The sequence below is a fragment of the Silene latifolia genome, chromosome 1, assembly GCF_048544455.1.
Source record: "Silene latifolia isolate original U9 population chromosome 1, ASM4854445v1, whole genome shotgun sequence".
Lineage (NCBI taxonomy): Eukaryota > Viridiplantae > Streptophyta > Magnoliopsida > Caryophyllales > Caryophyllaceae > Silene > Silene latifolia.
This window is the reverse complement of record NC_133526.1, coordinates 168786131-168796186: the sequence shown is the minus strand read 5'-3', so window position 1 is coordinate 168796186 and position 10056 is coordinate 168786131.

The following is a 10056-nucleotide window of genomic DNA, read 5'->3' as shown; positions in this document are numbered from 1 at the left end:
CGAGCCATAGCTTAGATTCAGAACTCATAATATTTGCTTTAGAGGTCTTGGGTTCATCACTTTCTAAAAGTAAAACCTCATAGTCACCATCTTCCTCGATAATACCAAGGTATCTATCAGACTGGCGACTAACCCTTTTCGACCTCCTAGGTTGGAGGGAACAATAAGCGATTTGACGTAGAAGGAACATCTTCTGTATCGTCAAATCGGTTTGTGGCTCTTGAACTTCGTCAAGTTCAAATTTTCTCCCACTTGTGTCTTCTATAAATAAACTTTTTTCTAGAAGACGACTTCACGAGCCACAAACACTTTGTTCTCGTTACTATTGTAGAAGTAATATCCACAAGTTTCCTTAGGGTAGCCTACAAAAATACACTTTTTGAACGAAGTGCAAGCTTATCGTCGGACTTGCTCTTGACATAAGCATCACAACCCCATACTTTCATGTATCGCAGATTCGGGACTTTCCTTTCCATATCTCATATGGAGTTTTGTCAATTGCTTTAGTGGGACTTTTATTAAGTGATTTGTACAATGAGATAAAATGGCAAAACCCCGAATGACTTAGGTAACTCTGTTTGACTCATCATCGATCGAACCATATCTAATAAAGTTCGATTCCTCCTTTCAACCACACCATTTAATTGTGGTGTGCGGGAGGAGTTAATTGAGATCTGATCGCTTGAGTTTTTAAGGTAATCTTTAAAGTCATTGCTTAAATATTCCCCACCACGATCTGATCGTAATGCTTTAATCTTCTTATTTAATTGGTTTTCTACTTCATTCTGAAACTCTTTGAACTTATCAAAAGCTTCACTTTTATACCTCATTAAGTAGATATACCCATATCTACTCATGTCATCGGTAAAAGTAATGAAATAGTCATAATTACCTCTAGCAGTGACTGTCATTGGGCCACATACATCGGTATGTATTAAACCCAATAACTCACTAGCTCGAGATCCTTTTCCTAGAAAAGGTGAACGAGTCATCTTGTTAAGAAGACAAGATTCGCATGTACCAAATGATTCGAAATCAAAAGGTTTAATTACACCAGTCGACGCTAGTCTTTTAATGCGCTTCTCGTTAATGTGTCCTAATCGACAATGCCATAAATAAGATTGATCAGGATCACCTGTTTTGAGTCTTTTATTTTTCAAATGATAAACATCGTTGCAAGTATCTAGAATATAAATACCATTTATTGAAATAGCTTGACTATATACAATCCCATTAAGGGAAAAAGTACAACACTTGTCTTTAATTACAAAGGAAAGCCCTTCTGTGTCTAACACAGATACGGATATTATATTTCTAGATAGCGTTGGTACAAAATAACAATTATTAAGATGTAACTCCAACCCCGAAGCTAAACTAAGTATATAAGTTCCTACTGAGACGACAGCTACTTTAGACCCGTTTCCCATTCGGAGATCGACATCACCCTTGTTTAGCTTTCTTATGCTTTTTAGGCCCTGCAAATGATTACACAAGTGAGAACCACAACCAGTATATAATACCCAGGTTATATTTGAAGCATAATTTATGTCTATCATAAAAGATTCAGTTGAGAAATTACATGTCGGCTTCACAATGCCAGCTTTTATGTCATCCAGGTACTTTGTACAATTACGTCTCCAATGTCCCTTGTTATTACAATAATTACAAGTATCTTTAAGAGGATTACCCTTTATAGGTTTTGGCTTGGTAGAGCAATTCGCAATTGCTTTACCTTTGCCCTCTACCTGAACGGGCTTCTTACCTGCGTTCCTCTTAAACGGCTTCTTCCCCTTCACGTTAATCGCAAGCACATTTTTCCTTGTACTCCCACTCAATCCCATGTCCTTCTCTGCTTGTACAAGTAGAGAATGGAGCTCATGTAAACTCTTTCTCATGTTTGTCATATTATAATTTACCCTAAATTGGGTAAATCCTTTGACATGAGAGAGAGAGAGTGGAGCACTCGGTCCACCACTAGTTTGTCAGGGATCTTACATCCCAACCCCTCTAAAGTTTCCACATACTCAATCATTTTAAGTACGTGTGAACTTACAGGTTGACCATCTTTGAGGTTAGCCTCAAAGAAACGAACAGCGGTGTCATACTGAATTATTCTCGGGGCTTGAGAAAACATAGTTGAAAGCCTCGAGAATACTTCATGTGCATCGCGAAACTTGACACATTGCCTTTGTAAAGCAGGATCCATTGAAAAAATCAAAACATTTTTTATTGCAGCGGATTCCTTTTGATAATTTGAAAAAGCCTCCCTTACATCGGCAGTGGCCCTAGTACTAGGTGAAGGGGGAGAGGGATTGACAAGGTAGCGTAATTTGCCATCACCTGCGGCAGCTAATCGAAGTTGTTCCTCCCAATCTTTAAAATTACTACCGTCGGCTTTTAAAACATATTTGTCCATAAAAGAACGTAGCCATGTGATAAGTCCAATTTATATATATTTTATTCCCATATTTTAGTTTTAATTTACATGTCATTATGCACTAACCTTAGTGATATTGAGCTAATATTTGCTTCCTAGTTCTATTTGTATGTTTTGTCATGTTTTGTAGGTATAAGAGCTTTTAGGAGCTTAATCCTACACAATTGCAAGTAAACTAGAAGCTTGGCTAACAAAGGAGCAAGATTGGACTAAGTGTTGGAAGTGTATGGACTTGCATGAGCAAATGTGGTGGATTAATTTGAGAAATGCACAACACAAGTCAAGAAATGAGCCCAAGTATAAAATCAAGTGTTAAAGCCCAAGTAGAAGAAGATGGGAGAATGCCTTGGATGCTTATCTTAAGATGCTCTTTGGATGCTAATTGTGCAATTAAGAAGGTGTTGATGGCCAACGTGGGATTCTCTAGGAAATTACTCAAGTAATTAAGAGAGAATATTTGGGGTTGATCCCTTGCACTACTACAAATCCAGGCAACTACAACGCCCCTTTAACAACGAATATTCACGAAAATCACAATAGACGTTGTAGAATGTATGGCGCGAATTTTACTAAAATCAATTACAACGGGTATGGTTATAAAAACCGTTGTTATTCGTTTTAACAACGGGTCACACATGAACAACCGTTGTTAATAATTTGGCGCAAAATTGGCGCAAAGTTAGTGAAAAGTAATCACAACGAATATTTTTGAAACCCGTTGTTAAAACTTATTTAACAACGGGTGTTTTTTATAACCGTTGTTAAAACATATTTCACAACGGTTGTTGTTTAATAACCGTTGTCAATACCTTCCATACTATAAACCACACAAACACAAGTCTGCTGTGACCACAAAACACAAACCTTAATACACAAACACAAACCCAGCAGACAAACACAAACACAAAACACACACTTTCTCATCGTCTCTTTCTCTCTTTCTCATCGTCGCTTTATCTTCTCGCCGTCCTTTGTTGATTTCATCGTCTCTTTACGTACGTTCGTAATTATCGGGTTTGTTTCATCGTCATTATTTTATTGTTCTAATTATTTCATTTCAACGTATGTGTTTTTATCGACCATTAGGTTCCGTTCAAAGATCTGCTAATTATTTCATTTCCATGTATGTGTTTCTAATTATTTCATTTCCATCTTCTTTGGCGTCCTTGAGACGGATCGAGCATGTTTTAGCGAGTTAGGGTTTGGAGAATATATTGAGATAATGGAAATGCATGTTAGTTGAGATAATGCAATGTATTTATACTAATGTGTGGGTTGAGTTGTTTTTTAATTAATATATATGTTAGGAAGTTGTGCCATATATGTTAGGAAGTTGTGCCATAATCAGATCTTGATGATGAGTGATAGATCTATGGAGTTGAAAAAATGGAAGCAAATCAAACAAGCATAACTCAACACTTTCAAAATGATCATTTCATTTAATTTTAAACCAAATACATTACAGCAATTATCAGAAATCAAAAGATGTATAATAAGCCGGAACAACCCGGTTAAGCGTAAAAAGCGCTTCTCAACCTGCCACCAATCACGCCACTCGGGTATACCGCTAACTTCCGGGTCATTGGCTTCATATTTTGCAATAACAAATTGAATATATGCAAGGACACGACTTGCATGTGGAGATAAGGTTGGAAGAGTACAACTCAACATATCTCTGGTGCAGACCAAGTTGCGAAAGTAACAGCCGACGAGGGTATGAAGATGATGATGATGATGATGATGAGGCTTTGTTGACAAGCCGGACTGCTTCACGCCTCTTAATCCAATAATTCCTTTGATGTTCAAGGGATGCTTTGATTAATGGGTGTTGATCGGCGAGGAAGCCGGCGTGAGAACCTTCCCATCATCTTCAATCGTTTGTGTAAGCCATTCTTCGTTGTTGATAAAATTAGGGTTCATTGCCATGTTGTTTCAATTAATGAATGTTAGTAAAGGATGCTTTAATATGTTAGTAAAGGATGCTTTAATATTTATAGCTAGTAATATTTAATTTTTTTTTTTATTTTTTAAGAACAAACAACAACGGTTATTTACAAACAACCCGTTGTTATAACTTTCCCCCCAAAATTGAGTCACACTTTCCACAACGGGTTTTTATACTTAAAACCGTTGTTAATATTTTTCACAACGGTTTCCTTAAGAAAACCAACCGTTGTTAAAACCTTTTACAACGGACGCTTTAACAACGTCCGCTTTTTTATATAACAACGGTTTTTGACCGTTGTTATAGGTTGTATCTGTAGTAGTGTTGTATTTGCTCTACAAAGTTCACCCTTTATTTCCTATATAAAGGGTGTAGACTTCAACACTACACCACCATCTTTCTACACATATTTTTCCATCTAAATTCTCTTTAAATTTTAGTAGTTAGTTTAGTTTAGGTTAGCTTAGTTTAGTTTAGTTTGTTTACATTTCATTTTAGCAATTACAATACAATTCCATTTCAAGTTTAATTCCAAGTTATATTTCAAGTGTTCTAGTTTCATTGTTCTTCTATTTCTATTTCCATTTCCATTCAAGGTAATTCTTATTCTATTTTCATTATGTTATTTATCATTTCATTTAGCATTAGTTTAGTTTACATTTTCACAATGTTAGAATAATTTACCTTTGTCTAGGGAATAAAGGAAGCCATGCATGATTAAGTAATTTGTAAATGTCAAAATAAGGATAAGTTAATATTGTATAAGTGTTTCTATCACATGTTTGCACCATAATGTTTAATCTATGTTTAAAGGTCTTATTCATTGATTAAGTTTGTTCATTCGTTCTAAAAGTCGAGAGGTATGGAATTGAATTAAACTAAGCATGTGTAGTAGGATGACCTAGTCATGGACGAGAGTTTCTCTAGGACTCGGTCTATGGTTGACACTAATATAGTAAGGTGGGTGTCTTTAAGCCTAAACATTTATCGTAAAATCAACTTCATAACTTGACATGAGCATTTACATAATTAGCATGTGTGACCTGACCTCCCTAGACATTTTCTTTATTATTGTTTTATCATCACATCAAACCAAACCAATCAATCAACCATTAACCTACCGAGATAAAAGTTCAATCCATATCAACTAATTAACAACTCTCGTCTCTCTGTGGTTCGACCCCTACGTACTACATTCATTTGTGTCTAGGGTATAAATATTATTTTTGCATAGGTGTGCGATAGCCTATCAAATTTTGGCGCCGTTGCCGGGGAGACGGTTTTGTTTGCTAATTAGTTGTTGAATTTTATTTTTTTATTTTGTCTCGAGGAACACTTGTTCCTTGAGATTCATCTCACCGTTTCCTTGTAGTTTTAGTGCCTATTTTTGTAGGTGATAAAGCTATTGGCCTTACATAATGAGTTATGAGTTCATCCCACAACTCCAAGACGAGCCTTTTCCTAACTATCTTGACCGATTTTACTACTTTTGCGATAGTCTCATCTCCTTTGGACATGTCCTTGATGGGGATTACTTGGGTCATTTCGTGCTTGGCGGCATGGATTCCGAGACCCGTGGATTGGCTCTAAAATTGAGTAATGGGAGTCTCTACAACATGATTGGGCCGGAATTTTAGAATTTCTTAGATTTCATGGCTTCTGAATGTCGTGAATTAGCACGCCAATTCCATTATTGGCACATTGAAGAAGAGCTTAAAGTGTTACAGGCTCGTTTGGGAAGAAATTCTCAAGAGAAGTCGAGACGACGTGAGCCTATCTTCTCTCATTTTGCTTTTCTACCTCCCCATTGTAAGTCTTTTGCTACTAACGATTTTGACCTATTGGATGATGATGATGATGGTCCAATTTTATCTTTTAAAATCCCTAGTGTCATTCAAATAGAAAATGTAGAGACTCATGTTGATGACATTAACCCCATAGTAGATGAGTCACCTTCTATAAATGAATTTGTCGAGATTCTTTGTAATTCTAATGAGGTTTCTCCCGAGTCTTTTGACCCCATTGACAATTTATTTGTAGAAGATATTGTTGATCCATTTGAGGAGGATAGAGGTCTAAGCACTTTCGACTTAGAAATTAAGTGGGCTAAACCTCCCATTTTTTATGATCCTCTCCTCTTTCATTCTACTTACCACCCATTTGAGACCATTTATGATTATAATTTGTGCTTTAACGATTTATTTTATGGTCTTAAGCATGATGCTCCATCTCTTGCTGACGAGTGGAGTGATACGGTGGTAATATTTGAAGTCTCTCTTGCGCCCATCGATAAGATTTATAAATTTTTACCCTTGCTCTTTCATGCTTTAATCTTATCAATTGCGTGCATATGCTTACATGTTGCTCATGCGCGGATATACGATAGACTTCTAAGGGCATTGACGTACTTTTTTAAAGGACGATGGAGGATCCATTAGACAAAAAAATAGTTTGTTTTTGTTTTATTTCAATTTTTACGCAATTTCATGTTTTATTAGAATTAGGAATAAATTTTAGACTAGTTTGCTATTTTGAGTTGTGATTTGTAGGTGTTTGAAGAGGAGAAGAGGCGTTTTGAAGGATAGCATTCTACCCCATGTTGTAACCCCGTTCGGGGTCGTAACATTTCCGTTTCTTAAAAAAAAAAAAAAAAGTCAACGGTCAACCCCGATCGGGGTCGTGACTTTCTTCCTTTTTGCGCGTTTTAATAAAATACGGGATATGCTAAATCTTTTCCATATGCTTCAAAAGCAAAGGACGGTACTCCTTCTCTATATTTTTCTTCATTTCTCAGTCAAATCACACCCGAAAACCTCTATTAGCATCAAGGACCTCGTCCCCACCGGATTTTGACCCATTTTTCTTGATGAGATGCTAAGTGGAGGAATCCCCCAATGTTTATGCTAGCTTGGGGGAGGCTCGTTAGTCTAGTAAGTTTTTTTCCTTTGCATTTTAGTTTAATTTCTCGCAACCCATTAGACATGACCTCTAGTCCTTCTTGTTTATGTGCTTTGAGCCATTTTTGTGGTTTAGTTGAGTAATTTAATTGTTGGCACATTGAGGACAATGTTATGTTTAGCTTGGGGGGAGATTGCATTCGCATATTAGTTAGTTTGCATTTAGTTAGTGTAAATTTATTGAGAATTTTTGAAAAAATTGTGTGAATTTTTCCTTCTAATTCTTTACTTGTCCTACTTATGCCCTCTTGTTTGTCCCATTTTTGGCTTGATAACTTTTGATTCGCTACTTTTGACGGGATATAGCATGGATGGGGATGTCTTGACATAGTAAGTGAGAGATGGAGAATGAACCAAGTAGGCTTGATCTTGACTTTTGGCAAGCTACAAAATTGGTAAGGTAGAACCTCCTTAAAGGCCATTTCATCTTTATTTGGTCTCACTTAGGTGAGTGGTAGGTCTCCTTATGGTGTGTGTTACATCAAAACGCACAAGTATGGTCTTCTTTTCATCTCTTTTAAGCATTACTTTCATTTTGCTATGCATTTTTGAAGCCAAATTCACATTGATAAATTTGCCCATTTTCTAGCCCCCTTCACATGTTCTTATTCCCTAGCTACATTAAAAATAGCCTACCCTTGTTAAAGCTAGTAGCTATGTCTTTTGGTGATGAGATGCTCAAAATTGGGATGTTCTTTAAAATTTATGTCATCGTGAATTTGTTTTGCCGGATGTCATTGTTTTCCGGTTGTGCTATGAAAGAAAGGATGAGGAAAAAAAGATAAATAAAAAGAATGAAAAAATGAAAAAAAAAAGATGAGGAAAAAAAAGAAAAGAAAAAAAAGAAGAGTTAAAAATTTGTTTGATGAAGTTGATGTTAATAATAAGTGGTAGAAGAAGAAGAAGTTAAGATTTCTCATATGGTTAATTATATATTTTGGAGAAATTCTTAAGGTTTGTAATGTAAGAAGTCATTTGTCTTCTAATTGGGCTATTTTGGGTTGGAATGAGCGTTTTCACATGGTTTTGTTGCTAGCTTAACATTAGCTCCACATATCCATAATCATTTGTCTCCCTTATGTCCCATATCACAATAAAGCCTTCTTCTAACCCTTTGGCTTCATTATTTGCTTGCATTTGATTGTTTTGTTTATGATTTGATTGTTTACCATATTAGATTGCGGGCACATTCTCATGAGTCGAGGATAGTTGAGTGATTATTCACAAAATGTCCTTTACACAAAATTGAGTTATGAGTTGATCGTGAGAGTCCGAAAGTCAAAAGATCATGCAAGAGCCGAAGAGTTTACTTGAAGTCTTCTACGCTACGCCGCCATGTAAATCTCATCCATGATTTTGCTTATCCTTATGCCCATGTTGTTTAGGGATTTGAATCATTTTGCTTGTTAGCTATTTTGGGATTTGCAATGTTGGGATGATTTCTTGCATGAGGACAAGCAAGGGTTAAGCTTGGGGGAGTTTGATAAGTCCAATTTATATATATTTTATTCCCATATTTTAGTTTTAATTTACATGTCATTATGCACTAACCTTAGTGATATTGAGCTAATATTTGCTTCCTAGTTCTATTTGTATGTTTTGTCATGTTTTGTAGGTATAAGAGCTTTTAGGAGCTTAATCCTACACATTTGCAAGTAAACTAGAAGCTTGGCTAACAAAGGAGCAAGATTGGACTAAGTGTTGGAAGTGTATGGACTTGCATGAGCAAATGTGGTGGATTAATTTGAGAAATGCACAACACAAGTCAAGAAATGAGCCCAAGTATAAAATCAAGTGTTAAAGCCCAAGTAGAAGAAGATGGGAGAATGCCTTGGATGCTTATCTTAAGATGCTCTTTGGATGCTAATTGTGCAATTAAGAAGGTGTTGATGGCCAACGTGGGATTCTCTAGGAAATTACTCAAGTAATTAAGAGAGAATATTTGGGGTTGATCCCTTGTATTTGCTCTACAAAGTTCACCCTTTATTTCCTATATAAAGGGTGTAGACTTCAACACTACACCACCATCTTTCTACACATATTTTTCCATCTAAATTCTCTCTAAATTTTAGTAGTTAGTTTAGTTTAGGTTAGCTTAGTTTAGTTTAGTTTGTTTACATTTCATTTTAGCAATTACAATACAATTCCATTTCAAGTTTAATTCCAAGTTATATTTCAAGTGTTCTAGTTTCATTGTTCTTCTATTTCTATTTCCATTTCCATTCAAGGTAATTCTTATTCTATTTTCATTATGTTATTTATCATTTCATTTAGCATTAGTTTAGTTTACATTTTCACAATGTTAGAATAATTTACCTTTGTCTAGGGAATAAACGAAGCCATGCATGATTAAGTAATTTGTAAATGTCAAAATAAGGATAAGTTAATATTGTATAAGTGTTTCTATCACATGTTTGCACCATAATGTTTAATCTATGTTTAAAGGTCTTATTCATTGATTAAGTTTGTTCATTCGTTCTAAAAGTCGAGAGGCATGGAATTGAATTAGACTAAGCATGTGTAGTAGGACGACCTAGTCATGGACGAGAGTTTCTCTAGGACCCGGTCTATGGTTGACACTAATATCGTAAGGTGGGTGTCTTTAAGCCTAAACATTTATCGTAAAATCAACTTCATAACTTGACATGAGCATTTACATAATTAGCATGTGTGACCCGACCTCCCTAGACATTTTCTTTATTATTGTTTTATCATCA